General features: G+C 38.4%; 1 protein-coding gene and 1 long non-coding RNA gene across 2 annotated transcripts in view; one reads left to right on the top strand and one right to left on the bottom strand.

Annotated features, from left to right (window-relative positions):
• LOC128073438 (uncharacterized) overlaps window positions 1-15570 on the top strand; it is a 381873-nt gene that overhangs the window by 54524 nt on the left and 311779 nt on the right. The gene's annotated exons all lie outside the window — the stretch shown is intronic.
• LOC128073442 (uncharacterized) overlaps window positions 1-15570 on the bottom strand; it is a 63005-nt gene that overhangs the window by 44484 nt on the left and 2951 nt on the right. The window contains exon 2 of the long non-coding RNA XR_008202711.1: window positions 1043-1093. This is a non-coding gene — a long non-coding RNA (uncharacterized LOC128073442). The remainder of the gene's footprint in view (window positions 1-1042; window positions 1094-15570) is intronic.

Raw genomic sequence — 15570 nt, 5'->3', positions numbered from 1 at the left:
CCCTGCTAGGCAGGGGTTTGGAACTACATGATCCTTGAGGTCCCTTCCAACCCGGGTGATTCTGTGATTCTGTGTGATTCTGTGAAATCATAGAAAGGTAGAAATTGTTCACTGTGAGGGTAATGAAGCACTGGAAAGATTGCCCAGAGAAGCTGTGACTGTCCCAACCATGAAACTGCTCAAGGTCAGGTTGGATGGGGCTTTAAACACCCTGACCTAGTGGTTGATGTCCTTGCCCATAAAAGGGGTTGGAGACTAGATGATCTTTAAGGTTTCTTCCAATCCAAACCATTCTATGACTCTATAAACAGTTCACAATCCAAGGCCTTTCTTCATAGGCTTGATGCTCTGTCCAGTCCCTTCGTCATATAGCGGCCTTCACTATACTTTTATCCAGTGTGTCTGTATTTCTCTTGTAATAGAGAGTCCAAAACCAGGCACACTAAAGAAGCATTAAATAGATTCATTATCAATGAAAGATTTTCTAAGAAGAAAATGATTTCTCTTTTTATTGGCTAAATTCTTCAATTTTTTTCTGAAATCCTTAACCGTCAAATGCTCTGGTTTGGTTTACAGCATTTCCCATGGCTTCTTTCCATTTCAGAGGCATGCTAATTTTCCCAGAAGAATACACTGAATGGAATTTATACTACATAGATTTATTCATACTCTAATGCACTTCTATACATGTAACTAAGAATTAATTTGCCTGCAAGAACAGAGTGACAGGAGGATTCTTACTAAAAGTACTGTTAAAGGATGCTGAATGGTGTAATGCTTTAGAAGCAATGTCTTCACTTCCAGTCATTTTAACTGGAAGAACTTTGGAACTAATTGGTTTAATGAAAGAGTAAGAATTTCACTGACAGTGTCTTTGGAATGAATACAGGCCCAAAGCCCACAGTGCCTTCCATTGTGCAGAGTGCTTGTGCTTACAGGAGGACATCAGGGCAATGCTGCTGCTGTTTTGTTTTTTTATGCCTTGGTTAGGTTTAGTTTTTCATATACCAGCCACTGCATATAGTCACAGAATAGAGCTTACCCATTTTCTGATTCTTTTGGGCTTCCCAAAGAGCTGTCCTCTTTGGTTAAACTGAAAAAAAAACACAGAAATGTCACTTTGGACAAATTTTAGCCCATGGTACTGCACTTTATAGAAAAGCCCATCAACTCAAATAACAGTTAGTGAGATGTACACATTTACCATAACCTTGAGAAAGAATGTCTGAACTGTTGCAGATGTGATTCTATAGACATTGGGGAACAGGAAATGAAGGCAGAGGTTGAATCATGTCTGACCAGCCCCAGTGAAAGGAACACACACACACATCTTTCCATGGGCAAGAGCAGCAAGCCACAGAAGCTCTGCAGAACCAAGAGAAGGAGGACCTCTGGGGATGGCAAGGGATGTCAACCGTTTTATTTCTGAAAGAGACTGAAAAAGGGCTTACAGCTGCCCTTCACAGTGGCGAGGCACTGCTGTACCCAACAGCTTTCCTCCCACAGCACCAAATCGAGGTTACCGGAAAGGCCCCACAGCCACACAACCTGACCTTTGCCACAGCCCCAAATAGGAACAGTCCTCAAGAGGTGTGCATAATTGCAAAGGTCTTCCTTCCTAGGAAAAGGACAGACAATGTCAACTTCCCACTGTTTTTTCTAAAGACAGCCTGTGAAAGCAATGAGACATTAAAACTGTCACACTCAAATACAAACTGTAAACACAGACGCATTTAGAAGTTTGTGAGCTGCTTGTTTGCATCTGATTGCCATTTTTTTCTTCAGAATGTGCATACTTGTAATAATATTTGGCTTGTGTTGCTGGCATTTTAAAACAAGCACAAATATCTGAATATCTGCCAACTTCTTGCACATATTAATATGCCACAACACAATATAATTTCTTTTTAGGAATGTTTTGTTTTTACAGGTTTACCCTTGCCTTGAAAGTTTGATGCAAATTTTCCTTGATCATATTAATTTGCCTGTGAGAAGTTTAACAGGGGCTGGATTTGTATGAGACATTCTTACCTATAGGTACAGCAGAATGTAGCACCATCTACTCAAGAAAAAGAGAGAGCCTCCAGTCCAGAGCCCCTCTTTCCCTCCCCTCCTCACTACACAGAATACAAAATCTTAACATCTTATATAGAGGACAGTCCTACAGATTCATCGTTCAGACACGTTCAGAATGGAAATCAAGTCAGAGAGGGAATATGAAATGAAAACATTCCTTGATCACAATCTTAGGATAAAAACCACACAGCTATCAATGCATATAAAACTTCAGAAATATTCCTGAAATCTAAGGATGATACAGGTAATCAGAAATCCTCTCACGCAACACAAAATTATACTATTTTGTTATTTCTGAATACTGTGCATCTAAAGAAAATAGCTTTCCTCATGATTCCAACCCAGATCTACTGGTCACTGAAGGTCCTGTGGATTTTTCCTGACAGGCAAACTGCATTTAGCCAATGCTGAGCCTGTTCTGGGGACTGTGCCATCTCACAGTGTGAGATGCACAACTTTTATCAATCAGAAGGTGGCACCTTATTAACGCTGCAGCGGTGCCAATGTGCTGGCATGGTAGGCGGGCTCTGTGCTGTGCTGGCTGCAGAGGGCAGGAAGACTGGGCTGCTGCAGTCAGAGACAAGGGGGAAAGTGCTCTGAAGTGTAAGATGAAGGTTTCTGGTGATGTGACAGACATGCCAGCCCTGGGCAGAGACAATTCTTGGAGGCATATCAAAGATATGATAAGATTACCTAAATAATTTGAACGTGTAGAAACTGACCAGATAACATTATTACTATAACTCTCATTGTATTTTATTATTCCTACTTTTACTGAGCAGAGTTCTGGGTCTTTAAATTATGCTCAAGCTTTGAATCAATGCATATTTACATCAAAGATTTAATTTCAGCCCTTCTCAGATTTGCAGTAATTAGATTTTGAAGAGTATTTAGTATGAGTATATTGGACTGGATGATCTTGAAGGTCTTTTCCAACCTTGGTGATTCTATGATTCTATGATTCTAAGTATAGCCATAAATGTACCCCTATGGAACACCCACAATGACTGTGCACCACATCAAGGCTTGCCCCACATTTTAGGAGTTGAAGGAGATATTCTGCAGCTTACCTAAACATAATACAGCTAATTTAGTTAATAAAGTTGTAAACATTTGAAAAAGTGCACAATCACTTAGGTTGGAAAAGACCACTAAGGTCATCTAGAGCAACCATCAAATGTCAACTTGTACTTATTTTTTCTTATCTGGCTGAAAAAGAAAAGGGAACTGCATCTCAGCAATGCTGGAGTAAGGCAGTTTGGAAGTTGTAATGCTAGACAGACGTTCATTTTATTCTGAGTTGTAAAAATTCAGACGGTGAACAGAACAGAATTCCCACAGGCTCCTCAGTTCAGTGCAAGACATATTGCAGAAGTGGTTTGACATGTTTTACAGATCAGACACTTAACTGAAGGTGCTTCCAAGATCAAATAGGAGAAACACAAAACTGGAGAAAAAATATAGAAACATTACATTTTACCTCAATTTCTGGATCCTGTCTAGAGTCTGAACTGCTGGCTGCAAACTTTGGGAAACTGAGGCATATTCAAATTCAAACAGCATATTTATTAAGCGTCAAGCCCTTCTAACACCATTAGTATCAAGGTACGTAGTCAAATATCAGCCCAGGTACTATATATTGTTATATTTCTTCTCAAAAAAAGGAATTATATATAAATTAAATTGAGAAATTTGGATGCCAGAAAACTGACAAAATGGTGGGACTGCCGTTGTTTTCTATCTAGATTTAACTCTCCAGCAGCAGTTCCTTCGCATGGACCTGCAGCATGAGCCTTACCAACTCTCCTGTCTTCCATGGGTCAAATGTTAATGTTCATTACCACCTAAATGGGCAGATTCTGAGACTGCCTGTTTTGCTGATGAGAGTGGATTTGCAACTTAAACATCAAAGAACATACAGAACATAAAATCAGGAATAAAAGCAGCCATATTGGGGTCCATTTAACAATTCCTTTCTAAATATAAGTACCAAAAGATGCTTGCTCGCTGATAGTTCGCTTGGTGCTTCATCATTCCCATACTGTCTATGAACAAGTCAACCTTATTCATCCCTTTCTTGCTGCTTTTGGCTTTGCAGGGCTCTCATGATTCCCCTCTCAGTACCCCATTTTCCTGACTCCAGTTCCAGCTTGTGCAGGTATTTTCATATGCCTTTGCTCCGCAAAGCTTTGTCACCACTGGTTCTGTATCTCCTGCTCCTTCCACTGGAACCTGTCTTCCTAGAGTGTTGCTTGCTCCCGACTGCCAGAATGAAAAAGTTAAAAGTTAAAACTTCAGTTGGCAGCCAAGTCATCCTGTGCCAGGCAGGGTGCCACACATGACAGCATGCATCTTTGAATTTGTTTTTCCAGTAATGAAGGAGAACAAATGACAGCTGGAGGTTTAAATGGATTCTGATTTTATTTTGAATAAATTTTAATCAACTTTATCCCACAGGCTCCCTAAAGAACAACTCTGATATGAATGAATTGATGCAGAAACCTGGTCAGTGGTGACTGTTTGAAACCACATGTCAAAAGTACTGTGTGATTACTGACTGACATTTTTAATTATTCTTTTTTTTTTTAATAACAATGTTGAAGAATCACTTTTGATGATTAGTTGCCTAACAGGACAAATGACTCTCAATGAATACGTGCAAATTGTAATTGGAGGGAAAGGCTGAGAAAGAAAATCCATTTTCTGGTTCAACACGATTGTTTTAATTTTAGTGCTTTAAAAACCTGCTATTAATTAATAAAACCAAAGTTTCAACAAAGGCCAACTTTATGTTTTATTAGCCTGGCCTAAATAACTTTTAATATGTCTTTAAATAATAGTTTACCCAACTTCTATGTTTTATTTGTCTGGCCTAAATAACCTTTAATATATCTTTAAACAGTAGTTTACAGAAATAATTAATGTAATTACTCCATTTGGCACTTTTTAATGAAGCTATTGCACTGCGTGAGCTGCTTCTGAAGGAGATGAAGTACAACAAATCTTACTGAGTTATTATTTCATTATCTGAAATTCTGGTGATGCTTATGAAAAAACACAAACACCGTGCTGACAAAGATTACTTGCAAACAATCGTCTGCTGCTGAAATATAAAAATAATAATAAACTAGTTCCAATCCTATCAGGGAGTGATTAATTGTGAAAGAATTCAAATGATTGCTGTGATTCGGATTTCACAGCAGCACAGTTAGCAGGCAGAGGTTAGCTAGACGGCCTTTGTTTGATCATTTGAGGCTCTGTAGCAAAGGAGAAAGAAAAGCACTTCTAAGGGCATTTCGCTCTGCTTGTCTTCAGAAGGCATGATCCACAGAGGGAAGGTGTTTCTATCTTTCACTCATTTGTTTTGAAAGTTTAGGTTTTGCGTTAATAACACTGAAAGAATTTCCAGGCTCACATGAACATGTCTTAGTAGGTCCTACAGCCAGTTGGAGTAAACAGGATTATCTCCTTGGCACACTGGAGGACCTGGCATCACTTTGCTGCAGGATGTCAGTCGTTGCACACAATTGATTAAAAGATGCTAAGTTCCAGTTCAGAAAATTCAAATCCTCACTGCATGTATTTTACCATATAGTTAACTTGTAGAATTGAAGAGTAAACAGGTGTGGGATGGATTCCAGTGAATTCTTCAGTCTTGCTCTATGAGTACCTGTCGCAAAGTCAAGTCATGTTTGGTCTAGAAACTTAAAACTTAAGTCTGAAGAAAATCACTGTCCCAGTTTGTTCTAACATAAGAAAAAGATTTCACTTGTCAGTGAAATGCATGTAATGCAAGCCACTCACAACAAAAATCACTTTTCTCTGTCTTTGCTAATTTGCAAATATTGCTCCCAAGATTAAATGCGTTTCAGAAACTGACAAAGGAGCAATTTGTCTTGAGAAAAAGCTCGTCAAAGGGATACCACTGGTACCAACTCTCATAGCACCAAAAAAGACTAAGTCTTCTGCTCTGACTGATTTTTGCTATGTCATCAGCAGAGGACAGCCCTGAAGGCACTACTTGCTAAAGGGCTTCTTCCAGTTACCCAGATCTGCAGTGGTGCTGCAACACCTTCTTTATAAATGAATAGAGCCTGGAGTGATACCATGCTGCAGCTGGAGTGAAGCTATACTGTGGCAACTCTTGCCTTGAAAAAGACTATGAAATCCATGACTGCATCCTACCTGCTGAGACCACATTCCTCACTAGTTCATTGTCACTTAAATGCAATCTCTAAGCCTGTCAGCACTCTAGTATGGTAAACAATTTTTATGTTAGGAAGTCAAAGTGCCCTAACATAAGAACAAAGCACAGGAAGGGAAACACTCATCTCTGTATTCTTCCAAACTCTGTAGGACTTCCTGAGAGTAAGAGCGTGTAACATCCATCCTGGTTCCCTTCTACCCATGACTGGAATGTGGCTATCAATGGCTTCAAGCTGTAGCCATATTGTATTAGGCTACCTGAAAAACGGCTTTATATTGACATTTCTAATTGTTGCAGACCTCCACACAATTCCAGCCCGGTCCACAACACCCTATCAGCACTCCTCCCATCTGCACCCCTACCCGGGATGGGGACAGAAGAGACGCATGCCATAGGGTGTAGCTCAAGTGCCAATTTATTGCTGCACAACAACTACCTACATACCATGACACGCGACCGCCCCATGAACCCATGACCCATTAAGCAGCACCCAGAACCACCCCCTGTAACTACCACCCACCTCAGCCCAAGTATCACCTACACTGAGTACCTTTCTAACTATTCTAATCAAGTAGCTGCCGCAAGAATTTATTTTGGCCAATGAAAACTATTTGTCCTCTCATTCATGCCTGCTGAGACGTTTATTAGGATTAATTTTTTAGATTTTATTTGCTAGTATGACGTAAAAAAAAATTCAAAGATCAGTAGATATTCACATGCATGAGTTAAACAGGTCTCTTGCTTTTGCTGGAAATGTTTCAATGTTAGCTGTAAAACTGAGTTACTTCACCTGACAGAAATATTCCATCATAAAACAAACTCAGATTTAAAACTCTTGGCTGCCTGACTTTAAGTCTGTATTAATCACATGGCATAATAACAAGTGAATCATGTTCTGAAGTATTATGCTGGATCAGGACCTTATGGTAAAGTTGTCTTTCAAAATTTCACCATATACTTTGCATATCTATAATGACTGTGAACACTTACTTCTGCGTATAGAAGCAAACAGACTACTTCAGCAACTGAATGAAGTGAGATGTCTGAAAGATCCCTATTGCACACCAACAAAAAGCAAATGACAGCTGCTGAAGAGCTAAACTTGATTTGGTAACACCGAAATGTGCTGGTTTGAGCATAGTGGGTAGTTACAAGGAATGCAGCTGATTTTCTGACCTAACCTACTAGAAATATCGTGTGCTCTAGGTATGGGATAGGGCCCCCAAAGGAACCTGCAAAGGCAAATTCGTTTCCTGAAGAACCTTCGCAAAACATAAAGGAATAATAGTTTTAAGCCATTTTAGATAATAAGAGAAAACATGCTTTCTAAATGTCTAAGCCAGAACAAATGCATAATTCCAACATCTTGGTCAAACACCATTTCTCCTTCAAATATCAAGCATAACTGAAGGACTGGGAAATTATTCTCAAGCTACGCTTAATCAATTATTCACAAACCAGTCCTTAATTTAATGCTTTAAGCACCAGTATTGTGCCTTTTTATTTATCTATTTTCTGAGTCTAGAGATTATTTTCACAATATTACTTGCAACTACTATTACCAATAGTATATGATTGATCACCTTACTCATGTGATAGTTTTCTGTTCTTGCAGAACAATAAAAGGCATGTCTCTAACAAAAAAAAAAAAAAAAAAGCAAAAAAAAAAAAGTGAGCCTTTTCCTATGTTTCAGTGTCATAACTAAATAACTAGGCCATGCTCAAGGAGGTTAATATTTTTTTCCATTATTTAGGAACAGCTTGTAGAATGAAACTGAAGGAACTTTCTTTATCCTTTAGGTTTTATACTTCATGCTTGTTGGCCTAATGTTTCATAATTTTTCCATCTATCTGTGAACTTTTAAAAATATTGCAGTTTGTAAACACACAGTTTATTTCAGTAGAATGTATGTATATTCTATGTACCATATTTCTTCTGTTATTGTGCATCAGATGTCCATAATAATTTACCTCCTTCCTAGAAAGTCTATTACAAAAATGGGTAGGAGTTCAGAAAACCACAAGGAGGAATTAAGGGCTGAAGAAAGGCTCACTGGCAAGTTTGGCAAAACCAAATATTGTCACCTCAAGGAGGAGGGGGCCATGCAGCTGAGGGAGAGATCTTCTCAAAGGAGAGAGACAAGAGGAGGGACAGGGCTGGGACAATGAGCTGGGCGGGTTGGGTAGGTGGATGAACTCAGTAACACTGCCTGCTGCTGTACAGTACAGATGTCACCTGGCCTACACTCCTGAATCTATTACCTATCAGGAAGCTAGGCTGCTTGCAGGACACAAGCCATACATACATATAAGGTAAGCATCAATGTTGCCACCTCAGCATCCTCTCTCCTTACTGTTTCCATCGAATCATAGAATTATTAAGGAAAAGACCACTAAGATCATTTAGTCCAACCATCAGCCAATCACCACCATACTCACTAAGCCATGTCCCCCCAGTGTCAAATCTACCTTTGGCTCTGAGTTAGCACTGTTGCTGGTTTTCTTTGCAACTCCTATTGTTTTACTCTGTTCTTCCTTTTTGCTCGGAGATGACAAATACTCAGCTAATTTTTCCAACAAAGGGCCAAGGTACCTAATCACATCAGAGTAGCATTGCCCAAATTTCCCGTGCTATCCCCTTGCATGAAATTTTGGTCCATTTTCTTTTTGGCCAGCCTCTGACTATTAACACCAAGTACCCTGAGGGAGTTGTTTTCTCTCTTGCAGCTGACAGGTGAGTGGTTGTACTTTGCTGATGTTAGTAGTAGCATCATTCACTGTGTGCTGAATCATTATGCAGCTATAACACCAGTAGTGGGGCCTGCCTTGCTGACGCCTGTGCACGATCTCCTTTGCATACAGAGCAGGGAAGAATTGTCACTGGCATCTCAGATTCAGTGCTATTAAGCAGAAAGGCAACTGATGAGCTCTGTTATTCTGTATGTCAACCTAGCTGAGTCATGGACTGTATTTAGTATTCACATGAGAGAAAGCAGAGCTGTGTCTCACGCCTGCAGTGGGTTTAGCTGTTGACCATTGCGCAGTGGGATTCCAACTGTAATCCACTCTTTTTTTTTTCGTTAAACAATTTTCAGCCCCAACTTGTGCTGATGTCTGATAGTTGAGCAGTTTTGGATATTTCATTAACTAAGCCTTAGAACACAAGTAGGACTGTTTTGTTAGTGGTCAAATAGCACAGCATTCATATGGAATTCTTTGAACGTTGGTTGACATGTCATCTCTGGCATTCATTGCTGCTGTTTGCTACTTGCCTGGAAGCATACAGGCTCTCACTTGGAGTGCAGAATACTGAGAGGGAAAAGTCTCTGCCACATCCAATTTGTCTTCTTGTAACTGGACAGAAAATAAGCTAGATCATATAGGACAGATAACAACAAACGGCAGACTCAGCATAAAAAATGTGCATGAGCAAAAGCAAATGTGTCTGATGCTGATGTACATATTCACCTTGACTTTCTATTTTATCTATTGTCAGAGTCTATATTTTTCTGTGCTTCAGTGGCTCGTCATTTAGTCTCATATCTTCTCTGCGTAATGTGAACAGTTAAAATTGAGGCAACTAATAATAATAAAGTAAATATAAAGCCTCTTGCATAAGTGTAAATAAGTAAAACATCATGAGAATGATTTTTACAGTAATGGATAACTAGAAGAGAAAAATCTACAGCAGGAAAAGAGCACAGGTGGTATATTTAGACAATCTTTTTATAGCAGCTGTTGCCATAGCAATACTGAAACAAAGTGGGGAGGTAGGCATGGATTCTCTGAGCTTCAAATGGACTCCAGATCAGGCTCTGCTTCACACACCCTGCTCAATGCACTAGATATTTACTATGGGCACTGAACTGAAGTTCCCAAAGCCCAAACAAAGTTCAGGCCCCAGAGAAAATGTAAAAAAAATTCTTTATGTGAAGGACAGTACTACACCTCTTCTGCAAATAAAACCAACAAATAAGAAGCAATGCTCTCTCAAACTTTTATCCTGTCTTTTATGTATTTTTACAGGGAATAAAAACAGATGGGTTGCAGAGACCTCTCTGACAGAATTTGAAAATCACATACTACAAACTGGACAGCTTCTGGGGACAGTGGGATCCATCTCCAAATCATTAAAATCTTCATCTTTTTGTCTTGTGGGGAACAAAAAAGGTAATAATTCAGCATATGCTTACCCCTGCAATGGAACAAAGGCAATCACAACCTTCATACACTTCCTATAGCAGGCGGCAAATTATAACACATAACAATTATTACTAGAAAAAAATAAAATAAAACAAATATACCCACTTTGCTATTGCACTGCAAAGTTTCAACACATTCATTACGTGCTCCTCAATAACAGGATTTTTGCTGATAGGCCCTTAGCTTGCATGTCTCCTTGTTAGAAAAATTTTTGGTGCCAGAGCTGACTCTGAACTGCATTTGCTCCATCACAGTCTGAGTAACTTGTGTTAGCAATGACTCAAATAAAAGTTCCCCTCACAGTCCTTTTGTGCTTCTCTGCCTAACAGGGTTTACCCATTTTGCACTCTTCCTTTTACTTTCGAAAATTCTTAAGACTCAGATTTTGACAGGGAGCCCTTTTTAAGTGAATAACTCACTCAGCCAATGCTCAGTGCTGAATCACCTTAGATGTTTACCAAAATTCAGTTTCTCTTCAGATAAAATAAGGATAAAAGAAGGACGAGAAACTTAAACTCTCTGACAAATCTTAAATTCATTAATTTGCTATTTGCTCTGGAAGTGATACACCCAGTTGATCCTGTGATGTGCACATTCATAAAATAAATTCCCAAGGGGTGCCTAGCAACCTTCCTGTGTTTCACAGTGTAAGATATTTCTTGCTTTAGAATTTGATAGAGTTCAGAAATAACTGATGTTATCAACACTGACAAAACACTAGTCCAATAGCTTCAAAACTCTTCATGTCAACTTTTGCTCTGAGAAAGAACATGGTTCATCCAAACTTGTTTGAGATAGTAACTCAATCAATGGGTTATACTCCTTTTTTTCTCAATAAATAAATAAATAAAATAAAATAAAATAAAATAAAATAAAATAAAATAAACGAAATAAAATAATCTGGACTTTCAAAGGAGCCCCCTAATTCCTTTACCTCTTTGACGTGGTAGTAGAGCCCTGCAAGCAGTTCTCTGGCATCCATAGTTCAGATCTTGAACTTCTTGATGTTTTAAATGGCATTTTACTTCTGGAAGCCTTAGGCTATGACTCACAGCAAATACTGCAGACCAAAACTCACTTACCAAGGCTTCTTTTTTTCATAGCAGTTCTGAATGTGGTAATTCTTCCTTTTATCTCCTTTCTTATAGAAATGTGATGTAGCTTTTTTCCTAAGGTGCAGCAGACTATCAGGCACACCAAAAATGTCGCTTCTTTTTCTGGGTATTATAGTAGGTGCTACATTTCCTGTCTGACATTTAAATGTTCCACCATTAAACCAAATGACTTTGATTCACAAAGTCTTCATATTAAAAATAAAAAATAAAAAAAGGCATTGGATTTTGCTGTTAATAATATTTCCTTCCTAAGAAAATACCAGGACAGAAGATACTCACTTAGTTTTATGAGAGAAGGCACTCACAGAAAAATCTATTTTTCTGTTTGTCCTCACAATTGTCTTCACAGTGACTTTCAACCTCACTTTCAGGGGCAATCCATCATGTGGATGCAATATTTCTCCTCTGGTTCAGTCCTGGGCAGCACCCACAATAATCCCTCAGGAAAGATCTGAAGCATCAAGCCACCTAAATTATTTTAGTTAGGCAAAGAAATGAAATTAGAATGAACAACACACCAGTGTTGTTCACTGCTTAATACACAACGTCAACAAGACTCAAGATATTCTTTGGTAAGTTTAATCAAAAAAGTGAAGAAGTTATTCATTTATAGCAGTGAAAGCTCAACTCATTCCCTTAAAAAACTTCAATTCCTATTTCAACATGACATTTTGACGCAAGCAGTTTGGAATACTTCTCAGTGATACAATTATAGTATGGAATATATTATTCTGTTCTAGGTCTCCCTGTTCTTCATGTAAACCACATAAAATAATAAACATTTCAAAAACTTGAGGTAAGCTCATTACCATTTCAGCCGTCCTTGCGACAGTGTGCTCATCGATCCATTCCCCTGGAACTCACTGAAATTCCAAAGCTTTAAGCAACTTCTAGGACCTGCTTCCCACTTTTCTCATGAAAAGTGCTGAAGTTTCCCTGATCCATTACAGTGAGACACGGCTCAAGAGAACAAAGTTCTGTTTTGAATTATTTATTCATTTTTAATGTATTCAAATTTAAAACTGATTTATCATACAACTGTAAAATTAAAAAAGGCACACTTAAACTATTGAGTAAGTGATTTTCTTAGCTTCCCAATGAGGCACATCAATCACTTTTGTCCAGCAAAGTACTGAGATGAAATAAACGGAATGCTTTGCTTATTTTAGTACAAAGCAAGCTTCAAGTTCTTTTTAACAAATGTCTTTGCAGAACAGGCCATTTGGTTGAGAAGGCACTCAGTTTTACAGCTGAGGAAAAATAAGACAGTATTTCAAACGAACCTGAAAGTCCATGTACAGAATTGTGTTGCCATGATATCTGTCATGACGTGAACGTAAGAGGATAAGAATCTAAAGGATCTTGAAAATCACCTGCAGGAAGTCTTCAGGACTTAGGTGTAATGGTGAATGCAGGATGCCAAATTTTAGTTTATTTGGTAAAATAGAGACCACTGATATTAGTACAGAATCCATATGGCTATGTGAAGAGATATACATGATAATTTATAGGCGTGATAGCAAGCTTATAAACACAGGCAAATCCTTACCAGAAATTACCCAAATGTTATCATAAATGACTAGAAGTATATATAACAAACTTGGCATTTTATAACCTCCAATAATTATTTGTGAATTAAACATGAGAAAATGTCAAATGCAAATTGTGTTTTTGCAGATCCAGTCATTCTGTATTAATGTAAAACAAGGAAGTTTTAGCACTTCCATATAAAATCTTGCATGGATTACTGACTCTGAAAACCAGAAATGTACAGAGACTACTTAATTAAAACTGTGTACTTCATTAACCAAAGAGCAGTGCATGTTTTTCATTACCTCTTCCACATGCTTGCCCTGCTTGAAGCAGTCAGCTCAACAATAACCTTGTAAAGAAAAGGCCTGTTTGCTCCATTCTCTTTCAACTGCACCAAAATGCATGGAGTGAGGAGGCTGGAGAAGCGTGGAAGGAACAGAAACCAGCCTGCTGAATGCAAGCAGTGTTTTCAGCTGTTTGGTAAATAATTCTCCATGTAAGACAGATTAATTTCAAACACATGGAAACCCTTTTAGTGATTACATTCAGGGATAAAACATGCCATGGAGCAGCAGCTGGCAGTGTGAAGACACTCAATATGGAGAAAGATAAGGAATGGAGAGGGAAAACAGCAGCATTTTGAAAGTCTGCAATCCAGCAAATACCTGAATAACTGAATGCTGGAAAAGCAATAACTGGTGGGGAATAGGAGAAAGGTTCTTTAAAGTAATGTCAGCATTACCCTTCTGATGCAATTCTCGTGTTTTACTGTCTTTGCCCTAAGCAGGGCATTAAACACTAAGAGCTCCCCTATTCACAAACCCCACTCCATTAAAATCCTTACTTTCTTATCCATCTGCCCACCTATTTTTGCCTGGAAAGAAAAAGTGGGTCACCCCATCTCCAAAACGCATCAACTGCAGAAGCTACTTGAAGTCATCAGTCATAACTCTAATTACAACAGCTTTCTGAACAGGCAAACCTAGAATTAGAGTGTTTTTAGTCTTCACTAGGACTGTAAACTGTAAAGCACATTTATCCTTTCCTGAGATTTGGAACATAACTTTCTACTTTGCATTTTTACATAAAAATATTTCCACTGAAATTGACTTCCTTCTGCTCTAAATAACTAAGCTCTGAAAGTACGGAGTACTTTTGTACATTTGTAAGTTTTTCTAAAAAAGAAGCCCATGTCATACAAATAAGGATTTTTCTTTTTTTTTTTTCATTTGCTACTGTACTGGCTTCAGTTCTTCATTAATATCTCTTTTTCATGAAAATGAAAAAGTTTGTTCACTCATTTTCCAATTAATCACACAATATTATGCCTCAGTTTCCATTGCAAATGGGACTAATTCTTACCTAGATTACATGAATTGACTGGTTGAAATTAGAGCACTGTTTTCATGAGATTGTTTATATATATATGAGAGCAATTCATATCTTAGGACAATGCCTCAGTAGCCAGAAGAAGTAAGAAGAAAGTAATACTTTTTATGAGATTCAGTCAACACAGAGATAGAAAAGCAGATGAAAGTCACAGACTCTGTGATATGTCTGTGACTTTAGCATTGCTCAGACTTAGTAGTTAGGGTGGGATGTAAAGGACCAACAGAGGTACTTTTTAGCAAACTTTTCCTCAGAGAACTCAACATATCCTATCATGCAAGAATTAATGAACTGATTTAAAAGAACTTCTTGTCCTGAGTCTGTCTGGGATCTGTACCCTGTAGCTGAAAGTACCAGATTATTCAGAAGAATGTATATAAAAGTTCTGTAACAGAAAATTACACACAAATGTCCTCTTTACATTGCCAAAAGCACTCTTTTCTTTCTCCACAGTCTATACTTGACTATGTGAAACTGTCCTGCATCTATGTAATGGTTAATGAGAATGGAGGAACCTAGGAGAGACAGGGTGATTTGAAATATTTTGTACCTCATATAAAGTTTAATCTTTAGCAATGCCTTCTCAGCTTCCAGTGACATCTCCTGTCAGTATCAATGCATTGATGTATTGTAGGGTATTTGTTCAAACAGATAGACTACTGTTCTGCACACTGAGGAAAGCTAACTTCCTTAATACAAACACAACAGGGTTCTTTGCTGTTCCTGAGGCTTAGGGAATTCAGGATATATCCTTCCATCTTAAGCATATTCAATCTGCACACTGAGAGGGAAGATGTGTCTCATATCCCCCAGGAAAAGTCCTCAGGGTCGATGTTTGCACCTAGGTTTTCCTTAATTGACAGACTGAAAGACATTCACAGCATGTGATTCATCTCACCTATCTCCAATGCCTTCTTTAGCATAAGATAAATTGTGCCATAACAGTGCCCATTTTTCTCCACTGACAGTAATGGAGAGTAATAACCTAGGGAACACCTAGTGATTAGCTCAGATTCAGGTGTCAATGTCTGGTCAAGGATGAATTCC

This window comes from Tympanuchus pallidicinctus, unplaced genomic scaffold, assembly GCF_026119805.1.
Source record: "Tympanuchus pallidicinctus isolate F22 unplaced genomic scaffold, pur_lepc_1.0 scaffold8, whole genome shotgun sequence".
Classification (NCBI taxonomy): Eukaryota; Metazoa; Chordata; class Aves; order Galliformes; family Phasianidae; genus Tympanuchus; species Tympanuchus pallidicinctus.
Note: the sequence above shows the minus strand (reverse complement) of the source record. Positions and strands in the feature narration are given on the sequence as shown.